Source organism: Chelon labrosus (genome assembly GCF_963514085.1).
Source record: "Chelon labrosus genome assembly, chromosome: 23".
Lineage (NCBI taxonomy): Eukaryota > Metazoa > Chordata > Actinopteri > Mugiliformes > Mugilidae > Chelon > Chelon labrosus.
Genome location: NC_140356.1, coordinates 8,768,451 through 8,784,436, shown reverse-complemented (window position 1 = coordinate 8,784,436; position 15,986 = coordinate 8,768,451). Strand labels below are relative to the sequence as shown.

At 40.6% G+C, this 15,986-nt stretch overlaps 1 protein-coding gene across 1 annotated transcript in view; it reads right to left on the bottom strand.

Moving 5' to 3' along the window:
• Nucleotides 1-14,288: 14,288 nt before the first annotated feature.
• The window catches only part of atxn10 (ataxin 10), a 33,934-nt gene continuing 32,236 nt past the window's right edge, over nucleotides 14,289-15,986 (bottom strand). The window contains exon 12 of the mRNA XM_084573684.1: nucleotides 14,289-14,619. The gene's annotated coding sequence lies outside the window, so the exon portion shown is untranslated. The remainder of the gene's footprint in view (nucleotides 14,620-15,986) is intronic.

The window sequence follows — 15,986 nt, the reverse complement described above, 5'->3', positions numbered from 1 at the left end:
CCATATAGCAAGCTAAAATTGAAAAATTAAGAGTGCTAATAGGACGGAGCATCTCCCGCCTGCCGCAGCCGTTGACTCCAGTGATTTATCTTTAATTGGATTTTACAGAGACGTCTCCCGGCGACAGTCCCATTTTTGTAACTTTATACAAAAACGTCTGGACAAATAAGAAAAGTTGGGATTGCGGTAAACCGAAAATGCAATTACACTAAAATGTAAAATCTGATGATATGACCTGCACAACTATTGCTTTGTAAATCCATACGGACGCACAGAAAATATGCATCTGCATATTTTTACTTATATTCCATGTGAACACTTCTTTTTTTGTTTGTTTTGTTCCGCGGTACTCATGGCTGACCTCAATGTTAACCTCAAATCATTGTCTTCAAACAATGTATAGCATTCACTTCACTTTGGCAAAGTTTTGCCGGACCATTAATTATCAGAGGACTACAGACGGTGGAGATATTTATATCTTAGATGTATTTTCTGGGAAGAAATGTCCATAAAAAAATGCCAAACACATAAATCACTATTAAACCGCCCGCAGTTGCTTTAAATCAAGTCTTGTTTTTTGCTTAAAGTTTGACTCACTGTGGCGTCTACTGCAGTGTGCAGTCTAGTGAGAGGGGAAAGAGACGCTGGCTCTGAGGGGTTAAGATGCTAGCAGTCATGTGCCTGTCGGCTGCAACAAAAGCCTGCCTATGTAGGGTGCATACAGATGGAGTGAGCTCCTTTGTGTGCAGCGTTTCACACGTCGCAGCCTCGGAGCTGCCAGGTCTGGCTCTCCGGGCCTGGCTACAGGCCTAGCTAGCAGCTTGTAGCACCTGACGCTGGGCTCTCACTTTGCTTTTCTTTGCTTGAGACCCAAGTGCAGCGAGTTTCGAAAGATAATAGAACAGAAGTCCAAATAGTGGGTCACAGAGCTCAATACAAACAATCGCGACAAACATACAGCACGGCAGAGCACGGCGCTGTAGCCAGGCGGGCTCAGATCAGCATGACAGGAGCATTGTAAGCATGGCTCTGACTCAGGTCTGCTACAAAATATTTGACTTCAACCTCCTCTGCTGTCTGTCAAACGTCCCTGTAAAAGAGTCTCCAACACTACTTGTAATGTGCTGGTGTAAATACAACCAGTGCATGTTTTAATCATGTGTACAGTTGTGCATAATGTGTACATAGTTCTGTATCCTACTGTATACACTGTGTCTGTGTATGTCTGTATCTACTGCTATATTTATGCTATGTGCGCCAAGTCACTACGGGAAGTTCCTTATAGTGTACACAGTGATTAAACTAGTTAATGCTGGAACAAGAAAATGATTCGTCTGACCTTAACGCTGGGGGAAAAAAAATAAAAAATCCTCTTTTGTATATATTTGGTATGCACTGCATTCATATGGCTTCCTACCTGTATTGCTCTTTCTCAATCTTCTCATGGTTATTTTTCAGTCAGAGTTATTAGTTATTAGTTATTAATTGTAGGGAAATACAGAACCAGGATTGTAAAAGACTATAGATGAAAGGCTGTTAAAGTAAACTGAATACACCTACTCAAGTACTGTACATAAGTACAACTTTGAGGTACTTGTACCTTCGTAATATGCTTTTTTCTACTTTTACCCCCCTACATCTCGGAGGGAAATACTGTACTTTTACTGCAGCACATTTAACGGCACAAATATATGACGAACCTATATGAAAATATGATCTGCTATAAATTAAACTACCCAACAGTTTGTACAAGTACTCCCAAAATCATTCAATTATTCAATCGACAATTTCGATCATTTAGAGAACTTCTGATGGCATTCAGATTTTTTACTAAACAATCAATCGATTCATGGAGTAAATAATCAGAAGATCAATCTCCTCCCTTCTCCACATTTTATCTGTCTCTAAACCCGGCACACCTCAAGAAGATGTGTTCACCCATATATGCTGGGTTCTGCTCAAGGTTTTCTTCTGTTGAAAAGGGAATTATTCCTTGATACCGCTGCCTTAGTGTTTGCTCTGGTGGATTCAGGCTCTAGGTTTTGTGAAGTGTCTTCTTACCATCTGACCCCGTAATAATACAGCTGAACTGAATTGAAAAAGAAAACTGAATTAATTATCAAGTCGAGGACTTAAGTACATTTTCCCGACTGTGACTTTTGCTGAAGTTAAGTTTAACAAGCAGGGCTTTTACTTATGACAGGATATTTATACAGTGTTGTCCTAGTACGTCTACTGTGAATATTAGGCTGTGAATACCTAAACTACACACACTTGACCTTGTACAAGGTATTATTTGTTCACTATGTGCTGTACATTATATAGACATCTTTCAGGGCACTATCACTGTGGTAAAAACTGTGGTAATGTTAGTTATAATACATGTTTTATTAAAATAAACTTTAATAGAAAAGGGTCAGTATGATTTGGTGACACTGATAATCATCCTCACAATTATGAAAGTAGACATTTACAATATGCAGCTGTCCTGAATATAGTATTATCATGAGGCAGGTGGACTCTCATACCAACAGTGAATGAACAGCTTGGTGGCTTCGCTGTCTTGCCTGAGGACTTTTCAGCAGCACAGCTGACTGTTAGGAGGAACTGAGCCTTATATATCTGCGACGATATCTGTGAGGACAGGAACACCCTGCTACTCTGACTGCACTTAAAACCTACATAAAGAGATAAAAATCCTGCTTTGGTACAAGTGTTATTTTAATTATTTCAAGCCATCAGTGATTATCATCAGTAAAGATAACTTTATTTAGTGTCTCTAAGCTCGTAGTCAGTGCAAAAATTCTTGCTCACTGCAGTGTTGATTTTTGAACGTGAAAGCTCCGAGCATGAGGCGACGCTTGCTCAGAAGGAAATAGAACCATAAAAAGTAAATGCTGCTATCCCTACAAAAATCACAATAAATCTTTAATGAGACGATGCTCCGTTCTCTCAAGATATTTTCCTCAAATATGTTCACAAGCATGTAAACAGCAGTTTTACAACATTAGGACCAATATTGGGTTTAACGGTTTTATATTAAGCAGTTTTGTACAAATTAGCATGTGACACGTTGGAAGCGTTTATGTGAGTAATAACTTGTATTAAAAACAGAAGTAGTAGCTTTAAAGTGGTTTCTGTGATGGCAGTTGCCGAATTGAGAAATGACATGTTAGTGAAGTTAGCACTCGGGCTTGACATATTTAAGCTAACGGCCGCCATTAGTTTTCATTAATAATGCTAACGAAGTTATATTTCTTGTTTCTCACAAACAGTCTAATTTTTTTTTTCTATCTCTTTCCTCGAGAAAGAAAAGTATCAAAGTGAAAGCCCTTCAAACAAAGTGTTACTCTTTATAAATGGATCAATTTATGCTGCCAACACACTTGCAGAGAAGCTTGTAAGGTGCAATTAGCTCCTGCATATCATCACGTATTCATCCACACCATGTTACAAATTTTATTAAGAGTGTAAATACTCCAGGGCCAGGAAATGAAGCTCTGCAGGCCTCCAGACATAAATGTGCTCGTGTGCGCGTGTGTGTGTGAAAGTTTTTCTCTTTCAAACACACAAAACAAACCCCTTCTGTCACTCAAACAAGCTATAAGTTGTATGTTAATTAAACTTTTGTCAGTACAGCTTGAGAGAGTATTAGCTTCTATTTTCCGACCGTGCACCCTGCCGGCACCAATCATGTCCTAAAACACACACACATGTATACACACACCACATGCTTGAGTTACATACTACCGGGGCAAGCCGGCCGGGTGCCTGACAACCACAGCGACGGAGGAGACGTGAGGGAGGGAGGAGAAAAAAAGTTAGCCTAGCGTGTTAGTTTTCTGCCAGGGAGTCCCTATTGACCTGTTAAACCTTTGTGACTGGAACAAATGCAAATGGCGCTGACTTGTTCACACAAAATACTAAAGGCCCATTCAAATGAGGCCCCGGGCCACAATGCAGCAGTGGCCGAGCGCTCTGTGGAGGCTGGGCAGCCCCCAGTCTGAGAGAGAGAGACACAGAGAGAGGGAGAGAGAGAGAGGGATTCTTTTTGCCTCTGCACAGTTCATTCCGGTTGTCTGGTGGAAAGCAATCATCCACTCTGATTACTTCTCCTTCATGAACATAGACACACACCTCTGCCACACTGCCCTGAACTTTACCCCTAATTACTTTATGTGCAAGACTTTGTAAACGTATGCCAGTGGAACTGAACAGTCCCTGTTATCAAATATGACACCAGCAACGCTTGATAATCAGACACTACCTTGGCTTCTGCTGTGACTAATATCACAGTCTACCTTTAAATTTAAAATCACGTCCAAAGTGTTAGAAATAAGACATACGGGTACGGAGACAAAGAGGGAGGAGACGATAGAAAAGTTTAAAAGCAGGGAATAAATAAAGAATGAATAGCAATATCAAATGAAAGCTTCCCCCGCTCAATTAATCATTTGATTATTTTTCATACGGGGCAAATTTAAGCAACAATAATGATGAGTACAGCCAAGTCTCAAGTCATAAGATATTTACAAATCACAGAAATGGGAAAAGATCCAGACAACCCAACTGAGATTTTTTTATAATCATAGAAGGAGCAAAGTGAGATATGAGATTTGTATGAGTCAACCCACGACTGCTTTAACTGTGTCACAAAAACAAAATTCTTCTTCATGTAAACTAAATTGTTAAAAATGAAAGCACTGTGGGAGGCTTTGAAATAAAAGATTTTAAATGACTATTCTTAACTCTTCTCTATTCCCCCTGTAACTAATGGAACATGTGTGTATGCGTACGATTATTTCATGCTCCTTTAAACAGATCAGGATGTGTTTAAACAAAGAAACGAGAAAGATTATCAAAAAGCCATTTCATGTGTAGGAAAGAGGCTCACTTGTCTCTAAGTGCTGCTGCAGTATGAGACAAATCTTCATGTGATCCTGAAACAATAAGCCTTTTTAACAGAATATAGCATGTTAGGTTGTTAGAAATCCAGCAGAGCTTTCTTGTTCCATCCCTCTTCTCCAAATGGGAGATTAGTAGGGAGCCTGAGGATGACTCTGAACAGCACATCTGGACAACACCTGATCTGAGGCAAGTTGCCTACTGGACCTTCACTGAACTGGATTTATCAAATGAAGGGTTTTATTCCCTTAAAGGGATGTAGTGGGAAGCAGACCAGACCACACTGCATCCATCTTCTCTATCCAATACACTGTACATGTGTACAAACTGAAAAATCTACAAATTGTATTTTGTCTGATATTTAATTCTCACATCACTTAGCAAACATCTCTAGAAACACACTTTTTACTCTTTTTTTATATATATCTACGACTCATTTACGTCTAAATAGCTTCCTTTTGTCATTGGCTTAATGGCTTTTAGTGATTGTAGCTGCTGTATGGATTCACCGGCTCAGTGAATTGTATTTCAAATAAAAGTGAATTCTATATTTGCATAATTAATCTGAAACTGCAGCGACGCAGTAACAAATTTAAACGATTAATTAAAACGTAAAAAAGGTAGCACATCTCAAACTTTGAGTATTTTATTCTTGATTTGAAAGTCGGAGATTTGCTGCCCTTGAACATTTGTTAAGACTGTTAGCACAGTCAAGTGTTAGATGACGACATACTTGTGAGGAAAGGTCAATTTAAATAATCCTGTTTATTAATAAATATATGAAGCATCATTACAATAAAACTACAAAGAGAGCAGCTTTCACGGGTGACTGTAAATTCGGGTGATTTATTTGAACATGGAGCTGAGACCAGTTAGCCATGCTGTACACGGAGTGACACCTGCAGAGGTCACACATGAGCTAGAACTCTGCCGGGAGAAGGACAGAGGAAGTGAAGAGAGAAGAGAAACGCCAGAGAGAGACAGACGGACGGAGACAAGAGGAGTCAGACTTCAGTCTAGCGCCGTGGACAAATAACTTCTGTTCGAGTTTGTTTCGAAAACCAGAGAAGCTTTCTGTATAAAACAATACAATGAGCGCTGTAGGTCAGACAGATATAACTGAACTGCTTCATTTTCTTTTTTTTTTTACATACGCTTTTCACTCCTTTTAAATAATTTATTCCCTACAGACAATGAGACAAACAAGACTTCACACGCAAAACACTGTTGCTTATATAACGCAGATGGATACTCTGGTACAGTCCCCAACGCTACGGATCAGCAGGCGCGGTTCCACTGGCATTATTAACTCTGCTTTAATCAATTATTTACATTATTTAACTGAAGGGAGCTATTATTTGGAATGAGTAATACATTTTTGGGAATATTTTGCTGCTAAATCACTCCGAACCATGCGAATATCTTTCCTACTGGATAAAACAGACAAGCTAAACGGCACTGGTCCGGAGTCAAAATGTATCTCAACAAATCACAGAGAAAGGACACAGGTCAAGGCCGGCCGAGCTGCCACAAAATAATAGAAATTCATAAAACTCTTATGTCCCACTCCATCAGTCAAACGCGCGTCCTCCAGCCAAGCATTGTTCAAAACCAAAGAACTTTATTTCATGTCCTAGAGAAGTTACTAATGTTTCCAGATATACTAAATATGTCAAGTTGAATCATTGGGAAATTGTGTAAACTTGGTGTATTCATCCCAAACCGTTCAGGACGCAACCTTCAGCTCGGTAAGCTCAGCGAGCCAAACAATTACTGTCAAAAGTCTTTTTATGTGATCCCGGAAAAAAAAATAAAATAAAAAAATTCGAGCACAAACTGTATCTCAAATGTTTTTGGCAGTACAGTTGTTGTCCATCAGCTATAGCATGTTAGCATGACGTCTTAACTCACACTACATGTGGAGTTATCGTCGGCCTCCCTGCGACCAGAATCTGCGACTTCATGCGAATCAATCGACCGGCCACCTCGCAGAACTCACACTGAGTGCAAACACCAAGCCCCCCCCCCCCAACCCTCCCCCTGTTGCCTTTGTCAAGTGATATTTCAATAAAGTTTTTTTATTTTTATTTTTTTTTTAAAACAAAGTGTCTGTGTTTCTTTGTGCAGCTTTTAAAGCTGAAACTAAAGGCTGGCTTCGGTAGTTATAAAAATGTATGAATAAAGTTTTACACTTACATTTAATTTATTTACTAGACAGTTTGCAGAATTTGTTCAAACTTTTTTTAAAAATATATATATTTCCTTTTTTTGTTTCTGTTCTCTGTTGTACTAACTAAATGTATAAAACTATAACTGTCAGACCAAGGTCCATACCAAACAGCAACTTCTGAGTACTGTTAATATAATATATGAAACATGCAAAGTAAAGGTGTGACCATTAAAGGCTAGTCCTTCAGACTTGGATACTTAATTCAAAATAATCATTACACACCCTGGCTTCTAAACCGAATACTGCATGTATCTGGTATGTTCGTGTGTGTGGAGGATGTTGTTTTCTCATCTAAAAACACAGAACAAAATGAACAGGGGTTTAGGTAAACTCAGTGAACTTGCCTGAGCTTTATATTGATCTTATGCCACTGGAATTATATTGCACCACTAAACTCCACCCATCTGGTACTCCATGCAAGTTAAAACAAATACACTAATAGCAGAGCGATAGATAAGTTCCACTGTCACAATTTTTTATCTATCTGAAAAAGACGTTGCAAATCATTCTATTTCAGCGTTTCAAGAATGAGGATAACCATATGCGTCCTTATTGAGTAAAGACTGCACAGTTCACTCAAAACCACATTTGACGATAACATAACGTTCAGATTTAAGAGGAGTCAAAGACATCATGTGTCAGGATCAAGTTTGTGGAATTCGTGAACTTTGTGTGGATGTTACTTCGACATGTACCACCCACCTAAACCGGACCAGACACCCCCACCCCATAGCAAAGACACTCCTTGATGGCAGCAGCCATCCCCAGCAGGATGCAGCCTGACACAGGCACAACTCAAAAAACGTTGACGTGGCCTCCAAATTCGCTAGATCCCAAACTGATCAACTATCTGTGGGATGATCCACAGAGGCCCCCTCCCCTCAACACATAGGACCCAAAGTCCCCAAAACTAACAACATTCTGTTACCAGACACCACAGGACACCCTCGGAAGGCCCATGTCCATTCTCTGATGAATCACAAGGAGGCACAAGGGAGACCTACACGATATTAGGAAGGTAGTCATACTGTTATGCCTGATCGGTGCAACCATGTCCCTCAAAGACAGGGCCCTCTCTCCTTCTCTGGGAATGTCAGGGAGCTTCCACGTTGCTGGACAAACTTTAGCTCCTCGCTTGAATCCGACTGTGCTTATTATGAGCCATTAAAAACAAACTTGTCTTCTCTGAAACGTTAGGAGACTGTCAGTTTGAGCATTAATCATCTCCTTTTCTGTCTTGCTACCAATCACAGTTGCACAAGAGATGAGCAAGGAAGGCTACAGTGTGCATTAGATTAGAGAAAATTCTATTTGAAAACTCTAGAGATAATATTAAGAAACACAGATTTCACAAGACACCCGGCTGAGAGGGAAGCCTGAAAAGCCAAGGTTTAAACTGATGCATTATACATAGCATATAATTAGAATAAAACATAATAGAACTACGTGCCATTTTGTAACTTTCCGGATCAGGCTGCATAATACATTAGCGCGGATCGTTTTGCGCTTCGAGCAATCCAGAAACATCGCTGAATTCTGAGTTCAGCGATGGAGGAGAGGAGCGAGGAGAGGTTCTCCTGAATTTTGAGCAGCACTTTATTTTCTTCCTCATGTGCTCACCTGACTTGCAGTGTCTGAAGCCTCGCGGCGTGCCGTCCTCCTCACTCGTGGCATCACCCGCCCTGCGCCAAAAACACACACAGAAAGAAGGCTCAAATCGACTTTGAGGAACGTCTCCGCTCTGTTGTTTCAACCTGAGCCGGGAAAAATTATGGCGGTGCGTGATTGATTAGGACGTGTGGTGCGCGGTTTTGCAGCGTGTTGTTCTCTCACTGTGTGCCAGCAGGAACTGGGAACAGGACATCCTTACTGGAACGTTACATGTTACTGCTGTTAAGCAGAAAACCAGCAACAATTTATTAATTGTTCATTTCAATCATAAGTTTTGTTTCTGATTAGATAATAGGACAAATTATATTTGTCAATATTTTTAATAATTAGAATAATCTGGGATCACTCATTTTCATGTACAAAACAATTACTAAACATACAGTAAATAGGACACCTAACACACACTTAATGCAAACCAATAATCAAGGGTGATATGTGAATTGAGGCTGTACAATAATAAGAAATCTCACATATTTAACTGATTCCATTTTTTTTTTTTTAGGAACATCAGTGGAGAACGTTAGCGACCACTACAATTCAGACTGCAAAAGGCATTTTAGTAGACATGTTCTCTGAGCCTCAGCCTTACTAACACAAACTTTTATAAACACACAACATGCAAAGACAACGAAAAGTACCTCCATTATTCCGTGAACAGCGCAGTTCATTAAAAGCCAGACTGTATCTTCTCTATCGTTCCTTGCCAAAAACATATTCATGAATAATTCTGTCTTGCTGCAGCAGCGTCTCCTACAACGTTCCCAGTTCAATCTTCAGCTCACACAGTTAAGAGAGCTTGTGCACATATGAAAGACGCTGAGTAGGTTGTTTTAGTTTAAATATCTTGCCTTATTTAATCCTCCCCACCACCTTCTTTTTTTTTTTTTTTTACCACGATATGTACACAGAACCTTGAAGATGAGATTATCTGCAATTAGGGTTTAGGTCGTGCTGTTTCAACATTTCGAACATTTGCTTTAGCCTGAGCTTTGGTTGTTGGAATAAGTGTCATCCAACATGAAATATGTCTCAGAACTGATTTGAACTCAGTGACCTTCAAGCAGAATGAATTCATAGCCTAAAAATGACTACAGCTTTCGAATGTCAGCAAGACGATGTACAGCGTAACGTCAGCTTCCAATCGTGCTTTGGCATTTATTGCAATATTTTATCTCTGACCCAGAAAGGTTTATCAGCTACGTTTAGCTTCTTTTCTTTCTATTTTATCCCAGCATTAAGGAACACGAAAGGTTTCAGAGTCCCTCCTCGGCACTGGCCTTAATAAAGCCAGTTTGTGTAGGTGTTTTATGGTCTTTTTGCTTCCTAGCTATAACGCGGGCAGCCTCTTGTTTTTTTGCTGCATTAAAACTGAACCGGAAGAACCTGCACTGCTCCCCACAGAGCCCTGGTTCATTTGCTTTCCACCCTCCACTCCCCCCAAAAAAACTTCTCACAGGACTCGTGAACTCTCAATAAACCTGCTGATTCCCTCCAGACTGCTTGCTGACTATCCAACATCAGAAGAAACCTCAACAGAGTGAGAGAAAAAAGCTGAAACAGACAATAAGGTGCATAGGATGAAAGGAGTGAGAGAGAGAGAAAAGAAAGAAAGAAAGAGAGAAATAGAGAAAGAAAGAGAGAGAGAGAGAGAGAACGCCAGATTGCAGAGGAATCAATGCTGCAGCCTGGTCTCTTTTTTTCTCTCTCTACTCTTTTTTTGTTTTTTTTTTCTCTCCCTCTCTCAAATGATTCACAGTGGAAAGAAAAGGCCTTTTCCCTGTCCTCAGTTGAACTCCACATCAGCTTCCTGTTAGAAAGGCAAGGAGGAAACACCCAGAGCAACACGCGCGTGCGCACATACACACAAACACACACAGAGGAAGGCCTTCACTAGTGGATTCTTCGCTGCCAGAGAAATTAGGTCAAGCACTTAAATGCCCTGCACTGAGATGCACTGAGATTTTAAATGTGAAGTGTTTGCAGGGGACAGCGAAAGCAAACCAGAGCAACAAACATGCACGCAAACAAGCGCCTGTTGCACTCGAAAAATCTACACACTGTACCGTCAGCGCATGGCTCGCCACATTATTAATACCGAAGAAAACTGAAATAATCAGCGACAGACGCCCACCTACTGTTAATGCACCATCCATCTGTGCAGATTAGAACATGACAAGGTGGCTCAGTCTCACACAATAAAATAAATGCTGTATTTGAAAGGGATCAGAGCACACCTTTTAAATCCTGCGCATTCTCAAAACACCAGATGACCTGATTAGGGAGTGACAGGAGTCTCTGTGCACACACAGCTAAGGACAGGATGGGACGGGACAACATGAAACACTCCAGTATCAGCCGAGCTTGCCGAAAATCCCCCTGCAACGCCAACGCCTCCCGGCCTCTGACCTGAAATGCCCTTAAAGAAACAACACACCACATCGCCATCACATCCAATCAACTATTCATAGAAAGGCCGGATTGCGCTCGTCCCGATCTCGCCGTTTAGGGTTTCAATCAATTGCGTGAGCTATGAGAGGGAGCTGGGCAGAGTGGGAGGGTGGATGAAGCTGTTCTGAAAGCAAATGAGAAATTCTGGGTGAATCCAAGTCTCTTCTCTTCGCCATATCGGCCACTGCCAGTACAGCCCACAACGGGGCACTGAGCTACAGGGTGGCTGGGTAAATCAGAAGATAATCTCGCCAATTTTCACTCTGCAGCCATGTGCTTTCGCTTGTCCCACTGACTCACAGTGGAGAAATGAGCACCAGTCCATTGTCTGAGGGCCACCTGTGTTTCTGTTCCATTTTCTCGAAGGCACAATGGCATTTTCCTGTTTACAACAATGACTGTGCTTCATAAACAGGCGCTATCAGGGTATTAATACATCACATAAAAGAGCATGTTTGCGACCAAGCGCTGCAGCCAAAAGGTCACCCTGACCCCGTTCATATTTCGGGTTCTGACAGTTCTGTTCCTCTTTCCAGTCAAAGAGTAAGAGTCGCAAAGAGAATGTGTTAACAGCACAGCACCGTTTTTTCTGTCAGCTAACACTGATCTTTTCTTAAGAAACCCTGCTGCACTGCAGTTTTGACCGACACTCTAGAATGAGCAGAATCTTACCCGACCGGCCGACCAGGCTGCACACAAAACCAGACATACACAGGCACAAAACACACAGACAGATGTGCAGGATGCCAGAGATGAACCGAAAGGACTAACAACTCATTAAGATAACCCGATGAAGTGTGGTGTGCCAGTTTTAAACAACTGATTTGTGCGAAGGTGAAGATGAGCGGCGGTGCCGTTAGTAAAAGTTATCTTTGGCAAGAATGAAACCTGTGTTGAAAGTCACAAATAATACGGTTGAAAGGTTCTTTAAAACATGCGGCGTTTAAATAATTTATCAAGAAGTGTAAACAAAAAAATCAGTCTACAGCAAAGCTTCCATCTTCTAACAACAATAAATTTACATTTGCATTTTTGCGGCAGTTGCTTGGAGCGAGAGGATGACCCAAACTGATTATTTGTCAGGAAAATTTGCAAATGTATTAATCAATCATTTATCACCACAAGACGAAAGAGATTAAGGCTAAAACATGAACTCTGTGTGAACCTACAAACATCTCTAATGCGAATAGTCCTACCTGATGAATGTGCAGCACCTGTTATTACTGTCCAAGTGCACGTTCATACATAATACCAAATAAATCAGGCACTAACCCAATTTTGATGTCCCACAGGAATTTAAGCTTGTACCTGTTTGAAAATGTTTTTCCCCAAAGAAGCTCACGGTACACCTGAGCAGCAGCCAGGAAGCAGCGTGCAGGCCTTTAAAGCATTAAAAATACATTCAGCTACTGCTGAGTTAGCTCCTCTCAGATTTCAATGAATTAATTTCATCAAAAACTTCTCTGAGGGAAACCACAGTGACACATCAGGGGAAGCCACACAGCTCTACCATATGTTCTCGTGTCTTACATACACTGATTATCTCGGGCTCGACTGCTCGGGACGCCGCTTTTCTAATTAAATGCACATTTTACTGAAATCCTACAAATTGCTCACTTGGAGAGAGGCGAGTGTTTTCCGCTGGATTGACGCGATCCTCCCGGCCGCCTATCTCTGTTTGCATCGGGGACAACAAAGGGGAAGATTATGCCTCTCTGCGAGGAGAAACTAGGGCACGAACAGGCGACCTCTTTTCTTAGTGTTGCGAGGGGAGAATTTACAGCCTGGCGACCATTTCATCTTCGCGTAAAGACGAGGACATGTCTGGAACTTGTTCTCGCATTTACAGACGATTATGTTAAGCTGTTAAATTCGGAAAGCGCTCGTTTTTGGCACCGTGCAAACTTCCCCCCCAAGGACTGTGGACGGTTTCAGTCATAACAGTGTCAATATCCACTGACCCAGTCTGAGGGGAAATATATCGCTGCGATCCAGCGTGTAGCTTTCGCTTTAAAAAAAATAAATAAATAAATCCTATCGCTGTTGTTATTTTTAAGCACTTGACCCAAATTCAAACCTCTAAAAATTAAGCTACAAAGAGAAACGTTTTAATACGCACCGACAGGTCTCAAGTTCAAGTTGGACGGTCTCTTCCTCAAGGGTGTCCAACTCCAAGTCTGCGAGCTTCGTCTTCTATTGTCTGAACGCAAAAACAACAGACAATAAAAAAAATAAAAAAAAGCACGAGGCGACAATATATTTAAGCGGATAAATAAAAATGTCGTCGCGCTGAATATGTAGAGAGACGGTCTCCAAGAGCGGCCACGAAGGTGTTGCGTCCCCCCCCCCACCCCACCCCCTGTCTGCGTCTCTCTCGCCGGCCATCCTGCTCGGTTCAGTGGGGACACACAGGCTGCAGACTGCGCGGTGCGTCCTGCGCCGCCGATGAACCAGATGCGTCAAGTTCAGCTGAGGTGAAACGCAGTTATACAACCAGCTCGAGTGTGCGGCGGTCTGCACTGTCCTCCCGCTGCTTATTTAATGTCTCCAAATGCGGGGGGGAAAAAGCAGAAGAAAAAAAAGGCACATCGCGGTGAAATATCTGCAAAAAATAGGCTGTGTTGATTATGGAGGGGCTGCCTCACTCCCCCTCCTCTCCTGCCCCCTCCGCGGATCTAAAAAAGCACTATTTGCATTTACTTAAAGTCAGGAAGAGACATTTTTAATTCCACCAAAACCTTTTAATAGAACAGAAACTAGCCTAAATTACAAACTAAAGTACACCTATGGAAGATGAATATTAAAGGAGCAATACACTGATTTTCTAAAGCATTAAAAATGCAATAAAACACAACAAGGCTAATACAAAGTCCCATTTTTAGCATGAAACTTCGACGCCATCTTGGATTATTATAACAAATAATAAACTGCCGTTTTTTGCAGCCCTTAAATATTATAATTGTTTAAATATAAAGCAAACTGGGGGAAATTAAAACTGCCTTTTACATTAAATGTCCTGTATCACTCTCTAGAAAGTGTAAAGCACATTCAAACTGAATTCATTTCTCCTGTTAGCTAAAGGTTTAGCTCAGCAGCTAATTATTTTCTTTAAATGCTAGCTAATAAAACACACTCATGTGTGCCTTGAACACACCTGTTTCCCCCGCGTTAATGAGCCTGAATCAGTTTCACCCCCCCTCCCCGCAAGTTAATGAAGGTCGACTCATCCACTTGGACGCCACAGGTGACTTTCAGACAAGCCCAGACTTGTTCAGTTACCCAGTTTGCCTCACAGACACTTTATTGATTAATCAGCTATGGAAATGAGGCTGAGCTGTTTAAGGACCAGTGCGGCATTCACGAACCTGGGGGGAGAAAGAAAAAATGTCAAAACCGGCAACTTATGACCTAATTTGATACTCATTTTGTTTAATTGAGTCTAAATTTAAGTCAATTATATTTCACCATCTTTAATGTGACAGTCTGGAAATGGGTTTTGAACTTTCCAATATATTTTATTAATTTGTGAGCAGAGGAGAAAAATAAAGTTTTTGGGGGATTTTTTGAGGTTGCTTTCAAGGGGATGAGAGCAAATAGTAGATTTATCTTCTATATATTGTTGCCTGTCTAAAAAAGTTTACACTTTAACAACATATAAAAAAGAAATTAGTTAAAACACACCCACTAAAGGGCCCATGTTTAATAATGGAAACACAAATGTAAGTGGATGTCAATTAAAGTGGTTCAGGTTCAGATTTAGTCTGGGGTTAGACATAATTTATAATATAATCTTGGGAGTCGAGGATAAAAGTTTAAAGGAAAGTTCAAAGACACACTCCTTCCCTGAGAAATATTCTGACAAATAGAAGTGCCCAAAAGTCAATTATTAAATGAACACATTGATTAAAATAACCCTGTTGTATTTTTCGGTTCAGTTAAAATACTATAGAATTAACAGGTTTCTAGAAAAACTTGACATGAAATAATAAAATGGTTTTCTGTGAGAGAAATGCTTCAAAGTAATAATAAAAACCAGCTCTCTTATGATTCATACAGGCTTGTTTGTGCTGCTGTTCAGGTTCAAATTAGTGACAAATGATTTACTTTTTTTTATCTCGGTGAACAACACGAGCCGAAGCGGCAGTCAGTGGAGGTGAGTGCATTGAGTGCTGGTAAATTTATTGACAAGTGATATTGCATTTGCACTCGGTGACCCGAGCTGTGTGTACAGTATCAACACAGAAATATACGATAAGGATTAACAGTGTGTTTGAGTGTGTGTGTGTGTCCCTACAGCTCGTCTCCCTATGCAGCTGAGCATGTAGGCTATAGCTTACAGGATTAAAAGGTGACACGAGTTCATATTGATCCCCTGATGTGACTCACGACAAACACACACACATTATTTTTCAGCACCGAAACACTTTCTCTGTGTTTAGCAGCTAAGCAGAGATGACAAGTTAGCTGGAGACAGAAAACAGGATGAAAGCCACACTTTAATTATAGTCCACTAATCACTTTAGACCATTCAAAATAAATAATTCAAAATTAAAAAATTTAATCAGTGTATATATTTTTACCGAAAGATTATTTAGAATGAATATCGTATTAGAAAGACAAAAACACTTTAGAGATGATCTGATTTTTTTTCCATCGACACACACACTAGCTTATAAAGGCTTCATATAAGCATTTAATGCTTATGAAGACGTGAGTATTTAGTTAAAACACA